Here is a 21,219-nt window from a genome sequence, read left to right as displayed (position 1 = left end):
AGTACTATTTGCAATGAATCACAATTGTCTTTGCTAGCATGCGACTAAGTCACACTTTGCTTGCCATCTCTATAATTAGGTGTTATTTGTGTTAATTTCCTTGACTCCTTTAAAGTCCAAGGAAAGTCATATAATATATAAGATTGTTTCACATCCACCCCATTCATGCTTATCTATTGTTGCAAGGTAGGTTGTTACATGGGCTACCACCAATGACAAGATCAAAACCTCCTATTGTATCTACTGGTTCCTGTAGTATGCCTCTATTCAAATGTTGTACATCTTGTTTTAAAATTAATCTACCAATTTGATTTATTTTCATCCACTAACTACTAAGGATAAGTTTTTTCCTTGAACATATCTCCACAGACACAACACATTTTAAATGTATTTAAAAATTATGTAAAGCAACCTCGACACCACTAATACCATAAAATAGAGAAATGATATTCAATCCATTTGGATAAAATGGTTTCAAAAAATATAAATGGTATGCAACTATAGCTATCTGGTATGCATTAGTCAAGAATTCTATGCAAACAATACAAAAAGATGCTCCACAAGTGTGACCTTTACCAAATCCTAGTATGATTTTTATCTCACTAGGTTTTGGTCCCACCCAATCTGGGCCCATCCAAACCAATTTCCACTCCTTACAATTTTCAAGCATATGAGCTCACTCATGTAATGTTGGATTTCCTTCTGAGTTTGTCAATATAGACCCAAGACCTTGGAATAGGACATCACTAACTCGTCCTAGGCATATGCAATTCACTTTTTCTCTACCATCCCAGAGAGGCCAAATTTGTTTTGTGTATGGCAATACTTCATGAATTGCAATAGGAGGCAGAGGCAATGCTCGAGGCCACCCATCTATAGGAAGGTTGTGAATGTATCCTCTTAGCGTCATACAGGCTGAAAATCTTTCAAGTCAACAAACTTTGGTTGTATTCCACAAAAATGACGAACTATTGTCTCCCAAACATCTTTTGGTGCCATGGCCACATGTTTGTGGTAGAAGAGTGGAGATCCATGCATAGATGCCTTGACCCCCTTTAGACGTTGTTCCAGTGGGTGTCCAGGAATTCCAAACCCAATGAATTCCTCCAAGGATGGATATGGAGGCATTAAATGTTCATCATTCAATCCAACTTGTTCATATTGTATTGTGTCTCTTATATTTTATTCTTCAATATTTTCTTCTCTTACATTCTAGGCAATTTCTTCTGCATTGAAGATGAACAAGCTTTTAAGGAAATATTTGATTGTTTTCTTTTCTAAGATTCTCTTAAACATGAGTCCTCATCTTGTGCCTCTGGTCCCCTATCCCCAATACTCTAAATCTCTTTCAACTATAGGAGTATCGATTCTATTTATGTCAATGGTTGAAGATACTTCACTTTCAAAGTAACCATTTTTAACAACTGAGCCTTGATATAATATGCTTGAACATCACCTAGTTTATCCTCCTTAGAAAATTGAATTGAAGAAATATGTTCTTGATTGTTTACTCAGGTTTTCCCAACATTATATGTATCATCATAATTTGATCCCTCTAGATCAAGAAACAAATCCCTCTTACTTGAATCCAAGTTGCTTGAACCCGGAAAATAATTAGCAACTTGATAAGCTAGTACATAATCTAGTATGTTTGGTTCATTCTTTGTTCCATGTATCATAATACCTTTTTCAACTAAGTCAAAATCATATCACATATCCAAAATCCTACTCATGGTGCTCCTCCAGGATGTGCTAGATGAGTTAGCCTCAAATTCAAGAATGCAAGAAGAATTAGAGATCCAATAATACCAATTTCCCTTTAAGAACAAATTCTAGTGGTGGTAAGTTTTCTAGTCTGATTGCAACCTAGCCTTGAATATGGGCATACAAAGACATGAATAAGTATATTCCACACATGTTCTTAACAATAAAGCATCTAAATCATGAGATTGAGGCTGAAAGATCCTTTGAAAAATTGATCAAATGAAAATGTCGTAAACCCTAATGCATCTACAAAATGGAAAAGAAGATAAAGCAAGGCACACAGGCATTAACAATGTGCCTAATGAACGTATGAATGATAATAAAATTTGGTGGTGATTAGGCTAGTTTTAAAGTGGTCTAAATAATGGATAGAAATAACTAAAAACTTGGAAAAGCACAGGGGGGCCCAAAATTTTAAGTGTATAAGGTAAAACTTTTGGGGAATGTTGTAGCAGCTAGAAAATAACCTCATGGATAGTATGATCCAACAATTATCTTTTGCACCTTACCATCTCCTATCTGAAATTAGTGTAATGTATTTGAAGTTTAAGAAGATACAATGATTATCTCTAGATGAATGGGATAAGTTCTTGAAACTTAAAAGATGGTTTAATCAATAGGTTGTTCTTGCTCTTGCTACGCAAGGCACTGGAGTGGTTCCACCTATTATCACTCTAAAATTTCCCTAGGGTTATCATGAAACAAATAATAGAGGTAACCACAAACCTACTTTTGAGATCAAGATCTAGCCTTCCTAATGCTCAGAGAGGGCTCTCTCTTCATGTTTTAACTTTGTTGAGTTAATTGATTTTAAGCTAGTTATTTAAGCTTGGTTGGTTTTTGATTTGATTTGGTGGTGGAATCACTGATTTAGATGGATAGATAAGTGTCTTTTTACCATTGGGCCATGGAGTCCAAATGTCAAGAAAACAAGACTGAATCAAGTTCTAAAGATAGTGTTCACAGGGCAAGGTAGCTGAGTAAATTTAGATCTTTTAGGTTGGATGGTGAAGTGGTTTTCAATCGGGGTTAAGGAGCAGTTAAGGATTCCTCAAACCGAATAATGAGGGAAATGAAAGAGGTCAATTGAAACTAGGGAGAAATGAAGAATTCCGTACTCTGGATATCAGAAGAAAACATTAAAATGAATAATTTTTCAAGACAGAGTGTACTTAAACAAATTCTGTAATAAAATTCCAGTTATTTCATTCAAATTGGAAAAAACATGTATGTTTGTGAAATACTTAAGAAAATGACAATTTGACAAATGAAAGATACTTCACTGAAGTGGCCCAACACATGAATTCTGTAATGCAATGCCTTTATTACTCAGTCCAGTGTACTAACTTGAAATGTTTACAATAAACCCTCAGGTTTTCAGATCAATGTAACTATAGAAATGTTCAGCAATCCCCACTCAAACACTTCAAAAGCAGAAGTATTTCTACAAAATTTACAAACTGTTTACAATAAATGTTGTCTCTAACAGACAGGACATTTTTAGACTATAGATGAACTAAAAAAGCTCTAACTGTTGTAGATTAATAGTTCTAGTGGAATGTGTTGTGCAAATGATGTTGTTGCGGAGGATGTATCTCTCTTTTTATTAGTAATTCACTCAACTTCTTGTCTGACTTGATAATCTAAGACTTCCCTCACTGATAGCTGACTGCCCTGTTGTTTTATTATCCATTAGTGTCACAAAATATTTTGGAAAATATATAATAATATATATATTTGAATAATATTTCCAAAATATTTTAAATGAAATTTATAATTAAATTTCTACAAAACCATGTGTTGTTTCCAATCCGTGGTTTTGTTTTCTCTTTCCATGAATTCACAAAACCATGTGTAGTTTTGTATGGTTGGAAGAGTATTCTCACTTCACTCTTTTACTTTTACCTGCAACATGATTTTACACCTATAAATTGATTTCACCATGCCTGTAAATTGATTTCACCTTAATCTTTTATGGTGAAATGCATTTACATTAATGCTATATTTGCTCTCATGTACATTAATTTCACATGAAATTTTCCCTTTTATTTTCTCTGATAAATTCATGGCATCCGTGAAATTTATTTCATGTGTCGCTTTAAAACCATTTTACCTTTGAATCTCATTCCCTGTAGCTATCTAATGTTACCTCAAGTATGGTTTCAAAATTTCACGTGTCGCTGTAAAACCATTTTACCTTTGAATCTCATTCCACAACCTTAATCTCATATTCCCTGTAGCTATATAATGTTACCTCAAGTGTGGTTTCACCGGTAGCTTTGAAATATTACCGCATTTTTATATCTCTATATTTCACTTGAAATTAATCCACCCTATATTCCCGTAACATTTATAAGATTCAAAACCACAACAGTTAATGGTTTATCGCACCGCATATCTCTATATTTCACTTGAAATTAATCCACCCTATATTCTCATAACATTTATAAGATTCAAAAGCAAAACAATTAATGGTTTATCGCACCGCTTTTGAGTGGTAGGTGGTACTGGGAAAACCACTAATCTAGCCTGCTTTTTGAGTGTTAAGTGTTGGATGAGTTGAGCGCGCTATATGGAATTTTAACCGTTCATTTATTTTTACGAATCTTGAGGCAAATAAAAATGAAGGGGATTTAATTCTTAGTGTGGGGTGGGCATTGGTTGACTTTGCAGGGGGGAGAGTTAGTGTAGGCTTGGGGGAGAAATTAATATAAAGTCCAAAACTTTATATTAATAGGGTTTTGCGAAGTAATAGGGTTTTGCGAAGTAAGGGGTAAAAGGAGGGATTCTATATATATATATATATATATATATATATATATATATATATATATATATATATATATATTATGGTAAAGGAGGGATTTTATATATATTTTATTTTATTTTATTTTTTTACTCTATGGGATTTATCCCACATTCACAAGGAAACATTCTTCATGATGGTTTATATAAGTCAATAGTTACCTCTGTGTATATAATTTCTTCTGCTCTGCTGTTGTATGGAATCTTCTGTTGGGAAAAACCATTCAAATAGATTTCCTAAGAATCTGGAACAAACATGTTTTTAACTAGTATAAAAATTGTTTTAAAAATTGTTTGTCCAAGGCTTATATGATCACCTGCAAAAATAAACCAGTAGTTAATGAAAACGCAGTTTCCACATGGATTTAAAAATGGACTAATTGTTTGTCCAAGGCTTATATGATCACCTGCAAAAATAAACCAGTAGTTAATGAAAACGCAGTTTCCACATGGATTTAAAAATGGACTAATTGTTTGTCCAAGGCTTATATGATCACCTGCAAAAATAAACCAGGATTTAAAAATGGACTAATTGTTTGTCCAAGGCTTATATGATCACCTGCAAAAATAAACCAGTAGTTAATGAAAACGCAGTTTCCACATGGATTTAAAAATGGACTTTAGGGAACTGGGAAATGTGTGGATTGAGACAGAACTCTGGAGGTTTTGATTCTGTGTTGGCAATGGTATTCTAGGTTTATGTATTTCAAACAGAGGTAAGGGAATGAAGGAATATCTTTTTGTGGAAACTCTATAATTTTTTACGTTATACAGGGGTGATTAGTAGTTTACTGCCAATAATGGATGAGAGGGCTTCTGGGGATACACAGTGTAGTAGTCGGAGGAGGCATTCGAGCAGGAGGTGACAGTTGGAGTTTGGTCTTCTGAGGGGGCTTCTGTGGAATGGGAGGTGGTTTCGGATGGGAAGAGAAGTTGAAGGAAGAGCGGTATGGTGGATTATTGCATGGATCAAAAGTGGTAAACTGTTTTTTTCCGAGGGACGCAATATGATGAGGGGATGCCAAGTAGCAAAAAGGCGGGCAGGGGAAAACCACCCATATCGCATGCTTTTTAAGTGTTAAACATCGGGCAGTGGAGAACGTGATATGGATTGTTGATCGTCGGATCTGAGCGGGGAGATTGGACGGTGAATGGAGTTTGGGTTCGTCGGATCTGAGTAGGGAGATTGGACGGTGAATGGATTTTTGGGATTCTGATAGGTGGGACCAGAGGATGTTTAATCTAGAGGGGTTAGATGTATATGCGACGTCGAGTGATTGAATTTAATTTAAAACTATTAATATGAAAGGGGTATGGGGTAAATGGGATAGTGGGATGTTAGGGATATTGGGATGATAAAATACACTAGAACTAGTGTTTAAACTAATATCGAGGAGGATTTTTCAATGGGGCCTGATACATGTTAATTATATAAACTTAGGATAAGGGTTTTTTTTTAAATGAAAAGGGGAATTAGTAAAGGGGAAAATGTTTTTTACAAGGGAAATATGTTAGAATAAGGGAAATGATGAGGGAATGGATTTTTGGAATTAGGAAGCGGAAATTAGTAAGATATTAGTGATAAGAAACAAATCAAATGCTACTTTCCATACCTTGTGCAAACTGCTTCTGCCTACTCATCATTTACCCTAACATTTTTCTTCACTTATCAGGTGCATTTGAGCTTGTTGACCCTCTTATTTTCCTTTGATAAGCAAACTATCTAATTCTAATCTTATAATGTCCAATGGCTCAAATTAAACTAATGAGCTCATTATTATTCTCAATGTAACTACTGATTTGCCAAGATTAAATAGTTTGGCTAGATCTTTACTCTCTATCTATCAGCATGAAATTTAGAGAATGAATGAATCAAGATTAGGTTGTTTGACCATCATGAATTGTGGCATTTTGACAAGCTGCACACAATTTTATTTGCATAAAGTAAACTAAAAGGTAGTGGCATTTGAATTTGCATCACTTTCAGAATCTATTTTTATCTCTTTTTGGTGGGGTTCATATTTTTTCTTCTTCTTTGATCCTTTTCTTTTGTTCCTTTGATTGTTCTTTTAGGACATGCCCTCTTTAGATTTTTTAATATGGGAAAATATTTGCAGAAAAAGCAAAGGTATGTACAATATTAGAAGACTTAACATAGCCAATTCAAAATTATGATCTGTATTATTATAGGAACCTAACAATGGCTCCACTTGGGGATGGCATCTCCTTGTGAGATGTCAAGAACATTGTCGACTAGTGGCCTAATCGATTGGGCCGATCCCAAGCTTGCACATGCTTTGTTATATAATCTTTGTGACTAAAAATCTTGAACTAAAATCTTAACCTTTTCTGCAAACTGAAATCTGACACCTGTTGCACTGAAATCTAATGTGAAATAAACTCGCTGCTAAAAAACTGAATTAATCAAACTAAAATCCTACCTGCTTACTCTAATCAATTGTCCAATTGCTGATTAGGTAAAATGAAACAGCCAATGCAACCATTCAAGCATGATAAAAATTGATGTATTTTGTTGCATGTGCTTGTTTGTGATCAAAACTGAGATTCTAAAACCCAATAGAAATTTCTCAACAAATAAAAATATAAGGAAATACTTGATTTCCTTTGTTGACTGTAGAAACTGTACAAAAGGATCTTCCAAGGTATATATACTAATGTTCAACTGATTTAAGCAACTGTACAATTGTTTTGGATGGCCTCCATGCCCTAAAACTAAAATTTCATTTTCATCTTTATCACCGTGCAAATTTTCAGATAAGCTTTGTGATGATATTTCTACTAATTGAAAAGTTTGACTGATGAAACCTTTATCATCTTGATCCTGAATGTCATAGTTAGTTAATGGAGAAAAAATTTGATTGCATCCATCATCTAATATATCAGCTATTGGATCATAAAAAAGTTGGAAGGATTTTTGCAACTTATTGCATATAGGTTTGAATGGAACTTCATATATTTCTACAAGATGCTCATCCTTTTCTTTAGAGATTTTATACCACAATTCCTTTAAAAACTGAAATTACTCAAAACATAGTGGTATATAACTTTCCTGTGTCATTAGATCAGGTGTTTCAATGAAATTTGATAACTATAGTTGTGAAACTGAAGAATCTTAATCAAGAGTTTCATTGTCTTCTTTGATATCAATAACAATACCAAAAGACTGCTAATTTTTTATTGCTTTAAATTTTTCTCTGGTGAACTAAAATGAAGCAAAAGAAACAGGCAAAGAACCTTCACTTATTTCCAAATTTTCTACACTTTCTTCCTAACTTTCATAGCTGATATGAATAAGTTGATCATTGTTTTCAAGCTGCTGAAACTGAATTTCCTTATTTCCCAAACTAGCTTCTGGTTGCTCTGTTAAGTTAGCTTGAAATCGGAGAACATAATTATCATCATACTAATCATGAACATAATTATCATCATACTAATCATACTTAGGAAAATCATTAAAAGAAGTAATGTCATCAAACATACACATTAGATCAGTAGATTCATCTTCCACATATTGATCTGTAAATCCATTTTCTAATCTATGTTAGTTGGAATTAGCAGGAATTTGTTCATGGATATCAACCTCTTCTTTTTATGAAATAAATAGGTCATGGTAATTTTGCACAAAAAAATTATCTTGCATGGTGATCTTTTGTATCATTTCCTCTATTTTTCTTACCAAAATGTCGAGTTTTACCTCTGCAATGTTGTTCTTCTCTGCTTCTGCTTTCAACTTTTTCTTTTTAATTAGCATATGAACTTCTACATCTACTACAATGTTTTGCATATTTTCAAGAGTTGTTGGGTTTCTTTCTCTTAGCTGAAATTCTATTTCTGGATCAAATGCTTTTGGATAATGCAAGAGAGATGAATCAAGAGGAGGTCTTATATTTGTTGGCATTGAATAATAAACTTGATTAAATCTATCAGAAAATTGTTGTATTGTTTCATTTGGTTGTCTTTTCAACTAATTATATTCTTCTATGATCTGAAAAAGATTGACTTTGATTATCCATCTATCAAGGAAAAATTTGACAAACTGTTGGAAATTTGAGATGCTTGCAATAGGCAAGTTCTTGAACCAACTCTTTACTTTACTTTGCAAAGAAAGAGCAAAAAGCCTGATAATAACATCATCTTCATTAATCTCAAATAAGTCCAGATAATTCTCAAAACCTTGAATATGTTTTTGGGCAATGATACCATTAGCTCCATCAAAATTGGGGAGATATGTGTAATAGTTATCAGGAAATTCATGGAGTATAGGAGGTAACATGAGGAGCTTATATCTATCAGGAATTTTACAAGGTACAGGAATTGTAAGATCAGTCTTGATTGTTCGAGGCTTCTCAATCAGAAAATGAACATCATAAGATTTAGAAGAAAGTTGCTCAAATGGATAAGGAGAATATATATTTATAATCTTCAAAGGAAAATAATCAAAAATTAATATAATATATTCTCTAAAATGCAATATACATTGAAAAACCTTCTTGATGAGAAAGAACATGATGTCTTGGATAACAAACTAAGTTAGAAGCTTGATCTTCCCATATTTTTCTTTCAGGTTTATTTCTCTAGTGGAGTTTTGATTATGAAATTAATTTGGAGTTGGAGTCGTCAGGTGGATGATTTTAACCTTTGTGTGTTTGATCACTGTCCACCATCATAGATCAGTTCTGGTCTTTGTGTAATATTTCTGAAGAAAATGTTCTCTTCCCCAGTATGGTCACCATTATGTTATCACTCTAAAATTTCCCTAGGGTTGTCATGAAATAAATAATAGAGTTAACCACAAACCTACTTTTGAGATCAAGATCTAGCCTTCCTAATTCTCAGAGAGGGCTCTTTCTTGATGTTTTAACTTTGTTGAGTTAATTGATTTTAGGTTAGTTATTTAAGCTTGGATGGTTTTTGATTTGATTTGGTGGTGGAATCATTGATTTAGATGGATAGATAAGTGTCTTTTTACCATTGTGCCATGGAGTCCAAATGTCAAGAAAAGAGAGGGCTCTTTCTTGATGTTTTAACTTTGTTGAGTTAATTGATTTTAGGTTAGTTATTTAAGCTTGGATGGTTTTTGATTTGATTTGGTGGTGGAATCATTGATTTAGATGGATAGATAAGTGTCTTTTTACCATTGTGCCATGGAGTCCAAATGTCAAGAAAACAAGACTGAATCAAGTTCTAAAGATAGTGTTCACAGGGAAAGGTAGCCAAGTAAATTCAGATCTTTTAGGCTGAATGGTGAAGTGGTTTTCAATCGAGGTTAAGAAGTAGTTAAGGATTCCTCAAACCAGATAATGAGGGAAATGAAAGAGGTCAATCGAAACTAGGGAGCAATGAAGAATTCCCTACTCTGGATATCAGAAGAAAGCATTAAAATGAATAATTGTTCAAGACAGAGTGTACTTAAACAAAATCTGTAATAAAATTCTAGTTATTTCATTCAAATTGGAAAAAACATGTATGTTTGTGAAATACTTAAAAAAATGACAATTTGACAAATGAAAGATACTTCACTGAAGTGGCCCAACACATGAATCCTGTAATGCAATGCCTTTATTATTCAATCCAATCTGCTGACTTGAAATCTTTACAATAAAACCTCAGGTTTTCAGATCAATGTAACTATAGAAATGTTCAGCAGTCCCCCCTCTAACACTTCAAAAGCAGAAGTATTTATACAAAATTTACAAACTATTTACAATAAATGTTGTCTCTAACAGACATGGCATTTTTATACTATAGATGAACTAAAAAATCTCTAACTATTGTACATTAATAGTCCCAGTGGAATGTGTTGTGAAAATGTTGTTGCTGTGGAAGTGGGAGCAGGTAGGATGTGGACCCAAATTTGTGGTTGTGTTGGCAGATGAACTAGCAAATGCATATGTATCTCTCTTTTTATTAGTAGTTCACTCAACTACTTGTTCATCCTCTGACTTGATAATCTGAGACTTCCCTCACTGATTGTTGATCCTGTGACTACCCTGTTGTTTTATTATCCATTAGTGTCACACAATATTTTGGAAAATATATAATAATATATATATTTGAATAATATTTCCAAAATATTTTAAATGAAATTTATAATTAAATTTCTACAAAACCATGTGTTGTTTCCAATCCATGGTTTGTTTTCTCTTTCCATGAATTCACAAAACCGTGTGTAGTTTTGTTCTTATTACTCCTTCCTCTATAAATTCATTTTATCTGTATGTAAATTTCTTTTACCCTTGTAGAATACCTGGATGGTTTTGCAAAACCATGTGTTGATTTGTATGTTTGGAAGAGTATTCTCACTTGTACACCTGTAAATTGATTTCGCCATGCCTGTAAATTGATTTCACCATGCCTGTAAATTAATTTCACCTCAATATTTTATCGTGAAATGCATTTACATGAATGATACCTTTGCTCTCCTGTACATTAATTTCATGTGAAATTTTCCCTTTTATTTTCTCTGATAAATTCATGGCATCCGTGAAATTTATTTCATGTGTCCCTAAAACCATTTTACCTTTGAATCTCATTCCACAACCTATATAATTTTACCTCAAGTATGGTTTCACCTCAAATGTTATCGCATCCTCATATCTCTGTATTTCACTTGAAATTAATCCACCCTATATTCCCGTAAAGTTAATGGTTTATCGCACCTCTTTTGAGTGGTAGGTGGTATTTTTTTAGAGGGCGCGATATAACATGGGGCTGCCATGTAGCAAAAAGGTGGGCTGGGAAAACCTCTAATCTCGCGTGATTTTTGAGTGTTAAGTGTTTAATTCTTAGTGCTGGGTGGGCCATTGGTTGACTTTGCAGGGGAAGAGGTAGGTAGTATAGGCTTCCGGGGAGAAATTAATATAAAGTCCAAAACTTTATATTAATAGGGTTTAAGGGGTAAAAGGAGGGATTTATATATATCTACTTTTTTTATTTTATGGGATTTATCCCACATTCACAAGGGAACATTATTCATGATGGTTTATATAAGCCCATAGTTACATTGTGTTTCGACCAAAGTTGATTTATCTCTGTTTTAACATTTACTGCCTCTGTGTAAATGATTTCTTGTGCTTTGCTGCTGTATGGAATTTTCTGTTGAGGAAAACCATTTCAATACATTTCCTGAGAATTTGGAACAAACATTTTTCAACTAGTATAAAAATTGTTTGTCGAAGTCTTATATGATCACCTACAAAAATAAACCAGTAGTTAATGAAAACGCAGTTTCCATAGGGATGTAAGTGAATGGTGGAATCTCTTTTTGTGGAAACTCTGTAATTTTTTACATTGTGCAGGGGTAGATTAGCAGTTTAGCGCACAACAATGGATGATAGGGATTCCGAGGATACATAGTGTAGCAGTCGAAGGAGGCTTTCGGGCAGGAGGTGACAGCTGGAGGTCGGTATTTTGACGGGGTTGCCATGGAACGAGAGGTGGTTTCGAACAGTAAGAGAAGTTGAAGGAAGAGCAGTGTGGTGGATTATCGCATGGATGAAAAGTGGTGAATATTTTTTTCCGAGGGATGCGATATGATGTGGGGCTGCCACGTAGCGAAAAGGCGGGTGGGGGAAAACTGCCCATATCGCATGCTTTTTAAGTGTTAAACATCGGGCAGTGGAGAACATGATATGGATTATTGATCGCCAGATCTGAGCTGGGAGATCAGACGGTGAATGGAGTTCAAGGGTTCTAATAGGTGGGACCAGAGTATTTTTAATGCAGAGGGGTTAGATGTATATGCAACGTCAGTTGATTGAATTTAATTTAAAATTATTAATATGAAAGGGGTATGGGGTAAATGGGATAGTGGGATGATAAAATACACTAAGAACTAGTGTTTAAACTAATATTGGGGAGGAGTTTTCAATGGGGCCCGATACATGTTAATTATATAAACTTAGGATAAGGGGTTTTTTTTTAATGAAAAGGGAAATTAGTAAAGGGGAAAAGGTTTTTTACAAGGGAAATATGTTAGAATAAGGGAAAATGATGAGGGAAGGGATTTTTGGAATTAGGAAGCGGAAATTAGTAAGATATTAGTGATAAGAAATAAACCAACTGTTGCTTTCCAAACCTTGTGCAAACTGCTTCTGCCTACACATCATTTACCCTAACATTTTTTCTTCATTTATCAGGTGCATTTGAGCTTACTGACCCTCTTATTTTTCTTTGATAAGAAAACTATCTAATTCTAATCTTATAATGTCCAATGGCTTAGATTAAACTAATGAGCTCATTATTATTCTCTACCTAACTATAAATCTGCCAAGATTAAACAATTTGGCTAGATCTTTATTCTCTATCTATTAGCATGAAATTTAGAGCATGAATGAATAAAGATTAAGTTGTTTGACCATCATGAATTGTGGCATTTTGACAAGCTGCACACAATTTTATTTGCATAAAGTAAACTAAAAGGTAGTGGCATTTGAATTTGCATCACTTTCAGAATCTATTTTTATCTCTTTTTGGTGGGGTTCATATTTTATCTTCTTCTTTGATCCTTTTCTTTTAGTCCTTTGATTGTTCTTTTAGGACATACCCTCTTTACATTTTTTAATATGGGAAAACATTTGTAGAAAAGCAAAGGTATGTACCATATTAGAAGACTTAACATAGCCAATTAAAAATTATGATCCCTATTATTATAGGAACCTAACACCACCTTTACAATCCATGACTGAAGAAATTTGAGAATCAAGTGATGAAGAAGAAGCCATCACAATTTTCACAAAGCCAAAGAAGAATAATGTACCAAGTCCTCAAGTTGTGAAAGTTGGTGCCACATTGAAGGGAAAGTCAAAAGTTGTTAAGCAATATTCGAAAAATAAAAAAGTTTTCCAAAAATATTTTTTATTTATTTTAATTATGCAAATGTAATTTTATAGTTAAAGGATAGTTATTCATATAGTTACTTGGCTTTCTTGTATATAATGAGCTCTAAATTCATTTGAGGGGGTTATATTTTTTTAGAGGGAAGACTTATGTTTGAATGATTTCAATGCACATGTTATATTGACCAGATCATGATGATTTTGTGATTTTATAATATGCAATGCTATTACATAGTTGTTCTTACATGATTATGTTTTGTTTGTTGTGAAATGTTATATTCTCATGCACGTTAATGATTTATATATTTGACATTATCAATTGATAAACCATTATGGTTTTACTTGATCCATTGTTTCTTTAGACATGTATTATCTGAAGTGTCTAAGTTGTGGTATTTGATTGATTTATTGTTGCTTGATTTAAAGAACGCATGACGTTGATGCTTCTATCACACATTTCATGAAAAATACAACCATATATCAATAATATGTGTTTATTTGTTTCTTATTGTTGCATATGTTTATTAATTTTATAGAGCTATATCTTAGTGTTTATCAGTGATTTGATAGTTGACATGATCATCATTATTTCGCTACAATTATTATTGGCTCTAATTTTCTTATGAATATATACTATTTGAATTCATGTTGTTCAAAATATTTTCTTAATGTGTTGTAGATGGAAATATATCAGTACATGATATTAGATTTATTTCGTTACTCTCATTAAAATAAAAATAATCTATTATCAACGATATATGTAAGATCTTTTTATGTTCTTTTTTCTATTTCATGTTTTTCTTTAGTGTCATCATTTGTATTTCTTGCTAGTTCATGACATGTTATTTATCTTGATTGCATTCTAAAACTGCATTTGATTCATCGATCATTTGTTTTCTATAATTTTCTTCCCAAATAAAGCTTAACCATTTATTAATCTCAAGTTTATTTTATATCTATAATCTAGCTACATGTATATGTTATCATAGAAAATATGTATAAATAATATTGGATATAGGGAATACCCCCTATGGTTGAGGGAGGACAGTCTTCAACCAAAAGTGGGAGGATCATTTGATCCTCATTGAATGCCCTTTAGATTGTTCTATGTTGCTAGAAAAATTCGAGAGACAACAGAGTCACAGCAAAAGGTATTTGATGAACTGAAACATAACCTTTGCTATGCACTAGTCCTCTCACTGCCATACCTACACCAACCATTTGAGACTAAGACAGATGCCTCCACCTATGTTATTGGTGAAATACTCATTCAACAAGGATATTTTGTGGCCTATCACAGTGAAACACTCTCTACTATTATCTGAAGATACCCCACCTATGAAAAGGAGATGTATTCCATCACGCAGACCTTCCAGGAATGGAAACATTATATTTTGAGGAAGGATATGATCATCCATGTGGATCAAAAGCCTCTTCAATTTATGTAGACACAAGGAAAGTTATTGAATGACCACCATCATAAATGCTCCACATACCTACAATAATTCGATTTGAACATAAAATACAAGAACTACAACACCAATCATGTCACAGACTACCCTAGTCGACCCCTAGTTGTGTTGTTGCCCATAGTTCTCAACTCTTATGTGCGTGAGACATGTGGATGACCACAACTATATAACAATGACTCGAAATCCATTGTCACATATAAAATGTTGATGGAAGGCAATAATGTTCCAGACTTCCACCTCCAGGATGCACTATTGTGCTACCTGAGACATCTTTGTGTTCCTTCAAGTGAGTGTGCCAAGGTGATCCAGGAAGCACATTATCATCAAGTAGCAAGGAACTTTGGTGTGGAGAATACAGTATCAGTAACGCAGAAGTATTTTTATTGGCCCAAACTTCGATAGGATGTTGGAAAGTATATTAAGTGTTGCATCGCCTGCACCATTTCTAAACAAAACATTAATATGAAAGGCATTTACACCCCTCTACCTACTCCTAATCCACCTTAGGATTCCATCTCAATGGACCATATGTCTAGAATTCCTTCTACAAAGCATGGTAATGACTATGTGTTTATGATCATTGATAGATTTTCTAACATTTCCATTCTAACTACCTACAAGAAGAGTATCACAGTAGAATCTACCAACATATTCTTTGAGTGGGTGTGGGTACATTTTTGGATCCCATAGACCATAATATCAGATCAGGATAGCAGGTTCCTAAGTGCATCTTGGTTGAGCCTTTGTTCATTGTTGGACACCAAGAAAAGCAACTCAACTACCCTCCACCCCTAGACTAATTGCCAGACAGAGGTTGTCAACAGGATGATCATGCACATTTTCTGCATGTACAACTCTAAGCATCCACACACATGAGATGAGAGTCTACCCTATGTTTAACACAACTACAACAAATCTCTCCATAACTCAATTGGTCATATCCCCTTTCAAGTGGGCCTGATATTTCAACCATTGTGTCCCATTGATGTTGCACTACCCCTTGTAACTACATAGGAAAAATTTGCACATGTTCAACATGAACCTGACAAATATACCAAGTCTATTAAATAAATTCATCACATCTTCCAACAGATCTATGATATCCTACAAAAATAAAATATTAATTACAAACAACGACATGATCAACTTCAAGTGCCACACAAGTTTCAGGTGGGAGAAAAGGTTTAGTTGCATTTCCACAAGGAACGACTTGCATGGGCTATTATAAGATTCGACCACTTTGCTGTGGACCTTATACCATCACCAATTTTGTTAATCACAATGATTTTCAGCTAAGTATTCCCCCCTTTATTGGCCTCCACCCAACGTTCAATCTGGATCGCGTTCAACCATACTTGCCACCATTGTTGGTCACATTAGAAATTGCAGAGCAAATGACACTAACAAATCTCAAACCACATTACATTGAAAAGACCACAATTGATCATATTTTGGACTCACAAATTAAGAGCACTTTCTAACAAAGGATCTAGATATATTGGGTTGTCTAAGCGGGCTGGTTCTTACGCTAAGAAAAGTGGCTTAATAGAAACCATGTTTAGAAAAAAATTTCCCATTTAATGGAGGTACTCAACACAATGGAGACCATTGCTTCCTAAGGTGGGAGGATTGCTCCAGGTGGATATCGGTGGCCACCCACCTATTGCACTGGCTCACAGCATAATTTCTATGTTTGTGAGTTTTTCTACATTTTTTAGTTCTTGAACTTCTGGATCCATTTTGAGGCCCTAAATGACATGATATTAGGGAAATGGGCACTCACCTATCATATATTCTGACTGCAGTAAAAAAATTTACTTCTAAGATAGGTCTTTCTATGCCACAATTATGACCTCGAGAAGTTGATGTTCCAACTTACCTCATCAAGGCTCATAAGCCTTTAGTGCTTCACCTCTTAGGGTTAGGTTTTTGGATGTTTAAGGTTTCTCATTACTTCTTTATGATAAAAAGGCCTATGAGCCTCATTGTAAGATAGTTAGGAAAAGGCATGTAGTTGTCACATCTCTTCTTAGAGATAAGCTACCACCATTCGAGCTAGTTTGTTTTCATTATGTATTTATGAAGTTTAAACATTTTCCATTTATTAATAGAAGTCAAGTTTCATAATATCTCTATGTTTTGTCTAAGAATATGTATATTATTTCGCTCCCTTATTAAATTTAGATCAGTGATATCAGAGCGATATGCTCTTTATCTATTTTTTTGTGCATGTCCCGAATGGGGTCAGGGTATAAAGAGTTGGGACTTGAATTGCTTGAGCCCTTACAAGATCCTCCTTGCCGACCCAAATGACCTCCCATGGTGGAAGAAAAGAAATACAAAGGAGCAGGAGATCCTAGTAAATTGTTGCTCGTAGAAGCCCTCTAGTGACAAAGTAATGAGATGATGAAAAAATTTCCTAGATCATTAGACAAATTCCAATAGGTGATGCATCTTCATCAAGTGGTAAATTTGGAGGTGTTTCCTCCTTTAATGTACAATTTAATTTTGATATTCCTATATTTGAAGGCCAAATATATGTAAACACTCTAAACATGATTAAATATGCTTGAAGGGTATTTTTCAGTCCACAATTTTTCTGGTAGAGAAAAAGATTACCTTTATGATCCTTAAGGTCGCTCCCTGTGTTAAGATTGGTGGGAAACTTACTGTGAGAAAAGAGTCATGGAGGAATCCACATTATTTTAGTCACACCAACTGGGGACTTTCTTAGGGATTTTGTTAAGGAACAATATTACCCTTTTGGAAGCTACAAAGACTAGTACATGAGATGGACCACACTACAGCAGGAAAGGGATGAAGTAATGTCAGATTTCATAAATATCTTTGTGCACCAAGCTATGTATCTAATACTCCAAGCGACATTTGGTGCTCAAGTACTATGGTTGTCTGCATATATACATCCAAACAAAAATGGAGTTCTTAGACATCTCCTCGCTTGCTTCATCTTACTGATATGATACCAAAATCGAGAAAAAATTTAAACAAAAGAAGAAATACTTTGGATTTGTGAATCCTTCACAGTAGAAGTAGGGAAAGGGCATCCCAAAATCGTAGAACAAGGGATAGATCCAAGGTGTACCACCCCAAGGGAACCCATCTAAGCCACAAACAAAAAATAGTAATGGGAAGACGAAGAAAGACACAGGAAAGTGGTGCGAGTTCCATAAGAGCCCCACTCATAACACCAAAAAATATTGTGAAAGGTTGGCATTGGTAGCTAAACTAAAAGCCTCAAAGCTAGATGCAGGTTTTGACTCTAAATCAAACCTATACAAGGGGAAACAAAACATTGATGCAAAACCTAGTGCCACCATTACCATCACCAATGTCCTACAAAGTGATGACAAAGATCCAGAAGAAGGTGAGCACCTCTTGCACTCACAAATGTGGGTGAAGGGTTCTCCACTAATGTTTCATTGTTGATAGTGGGAGTCAAATGAACCTCATCTCAATAGAGGTCATTAAGTGGTTGGGCCTACTAACAACATGACAGTTGCAACCATATACCATCGGGTGGCTCCACCAAGGGTGAGATCTTCATGTTAGCCAATAGTGTCACCTACCCTATAGCACCAAGCCTTTCAAGGACAAGGTATTGTGTAATGTTTCTCCCCTTGAAATTTTTTATGTTATGTTAAGCCAACCATACTTGCGAAAGTGTCATGTTGTATATGAGTCTAGACCTTGTAGTGTTATTATTACTATGGGTAGAAAACTATTGGTATGATCCGAGAGGCAACCGATCCCAAACTTATTTTGTTTGAAATCCCCTTGAATAGGAATCGATTCTTAATAATGATCTGTTGACTTAATTTCATTACCAACCTTGAATCCAATTTGAATATTAAACTTGTGAATGTGTTGATAGTCTCCAAATTCATTACTTAATGCATTTCATTATCATAATTGTGGAAATAACATTCATAAGAAAACATGAGACAAGAGATTAGTCACGTAAGATAAGAGATCATTGAGTTGGTAATAGAGTTCACCCAATGTGGGCTACGTCTTTGAGCTTCGCTCAATTGTATGGCCACTTCATTAGCTTCTCTTCAATAAGGCACTCTTCCTCTTACAAATTAGAGGAGTTGGTTCTCACAAGCATCAATATGAGCTTGCAGTTGAACACATTCTCCCTCTTGTAAATCAAAGGGGGCTAGTCTCTCACATAAAGTGGCATAAATTTTTCTCCCTTTTTCCAAGTCAAAGGGGTTGAACTCTCACAATAAGTGACAAAGGTCCTCTTTGAATATGTTTCTCAAACTTAAGCATATTTATCATCATCAAAATCATCTTGAAAACATGACTACTTTTTAACGAAGTGCCAAAATAGCCTTTTCGGCATTGCACCATCTCAGTTTGCGTGAACAAGCTTAAAAAATGAATTATCTACAATAATTCAGATCTTGTTGCCTTGCTTCAACATACAAAGATCATACAAAATCTACAAGTACATATTCTCCCTCTTACAAATCTCAAAATGGGGAAAATAAAAAATAAATAAGAATTACATTAGCTTTCATGCCAAAACGCTCAATAGAATGCTCAAAACTCAACAAATATAGTGCCAACAAGTGTATTTCATCATTTTGCAACTTTTGATTGTAAACACAACCATCTTCTAAAAAGTTCTTCTTTGTCTCGAATTTCACACCAAGCAATAATGACATGTATCCGTTGCTTGGATCCAAATGTTGTCTGCACCACAGAACTTGTCTTGATTCAAACTTAAATAGGAACGCAACAAAGTACAGATCTAACTATAAAGATAGAGATGCAGCAGAAATAGCACTTCATTTCATTAATATCAAAATATTGAAATATGCTTACAAACAGAATGGAAATAAACCAGCTCGGGCAATGGTAGCTTATCTCTGAGAAGAGATGTGACAGCTACATGCCTCTGAACTATGTTAAAATGAGGCTCAAGGGCCTATTTGTTATTAAACAATAAGGAAAAACCCTTAAGAACCAAAATCCTAACCCCGGGAGATGGAACACCAAGATTTTGTGGGCCTCATTGGGGTTAGTTGGGTAGTGAACTTCCTGGGGTCATAATTTGGCCATATTATCTTTGTTTGGCGTGTACAATACCTTGTTGGAAAGGTCTCTTTGAGTACTACAAGAATTGTGGCAAGCCCTTGCCTTTGGCTATGGGCATTTAGCGGACCTCAAAAAAACTTTTTTTAGGGGTCAAAACTGCTTCAGAAGTTCAAGACTCGAAAAAACTGCTAAAAATAGTAAATACTGAAATAAACAAGGAAACAGATGAAACCGACAGGGGCTCTAGGTGGAATAGGTGGGTGGACACCAATATCCACCTGGATCAATCCTCCCTCCTTAGGAAGAAATGGTCCCCATTGCATGCAGAGCCTCCATGAGGTGAGGAAATTTTTGTTGAACCTAGTCCCTGGTGAACCACTTGCCTTGGTGAAGGAATTGGCCTGCTTTGACAACTTGATTTAACTGGATCCTCTGTTGGCAAGTGTTCTTGATCTGCATGTCCATGATTTGATCAGTTTTCTCCTATTCCATGCAATCTAGGTTTAGTTCTATTTGATCTAGGTGGATATTAGTGGCCACCCACCTAAACCACCTAGACTTCCAGTCAGTTTCATTTGTTTCCTTGTTTATTTAAGCATTTACTATGTTTAGCATTTTTTTGGGTCCTGAACTTCTCGAGCAGTTTTTACCCTCTAAACGGCATTATTTTGAGGTCCGTTGTAGGCCTATAGCCATAGGTAGAGGCCTATGGAAAATCTTGTAGTACTTGGAGAGACCTTTCCAACAAGGTATCGTACATGCGAAACTGAGATAATATGACCAAGTTATGACCCTGTGAAGGTGGTTGCCCAACTAACCCCAACGGGGCCCATAAACTCTTGGCGTTACATCTCCTTGGGTTAGGGTTTTGGTTTTTTAGGGTTTTCTCATGTTTTTCAATAATAAATAAGCCCTTGAGCCTCATTGTAGCACAGTTCATAGGCATGTAGCCACCACATCTCTTCTCAAAGATAAGCTACCATCACCTGAGCTAGTCTTATTCCATTCTATTTCTAAGCATATTTCAGTATTTGATATTAATGAAATAAAGTGTTACTTCTTCTACATCTTTGTATTTATGGTTATATATGTAATTCGTTGAGTTCTTGTTTAAATTCGGATCACTGGTATCAAAGTGGTCTACTCTTTCTATGTTTTTTTTTTCATGTCCCCAACGAGGTCAGGATATAAGGAGTTAGGGCTTGAACTGGTTGAACCTTTGCAAGACCAGCCTCGCAAATCCTGACAACCTC

At 34.8% G+C, this 21,219-nt stretch overlaps 1 pseudogene; it reads right to left on the bottom strand.

Annotated features, from left to right (window-relative positions):
• Positions 1–325: 325 nt before the first annotated feature.
• LOC149244652 (DNA (cytosine-5)-methyltransferase DRM2-like) lies at positions 326–19,593 on the bottom strand (annotated as a pseudogene).
• Between the last annotated feature and the right edge of the window lie 1,626 nt (positions 19,594–21,219).

Source organism: Pinus tabuliformis, chromosome 8, assembly GCF_031772625.1.
Source record: "Pinus tabuliformis cultivar Carrire ecotype Pingquan chromosome 8, CPIR1, whole genome shotgun sequence".
Taxonomy (NCBI): Eukaryota; Viridiplantae; Streptophyta; class Pinopsida; order Pinales; family Pinaceae; genus Pinus; species Pinus tabuliformis.
The sequence above is the reverse complement of the archived record's forward strand: the minus strand, read 5'-3'. Positions and strand labels throughout refer to the sequence as shown.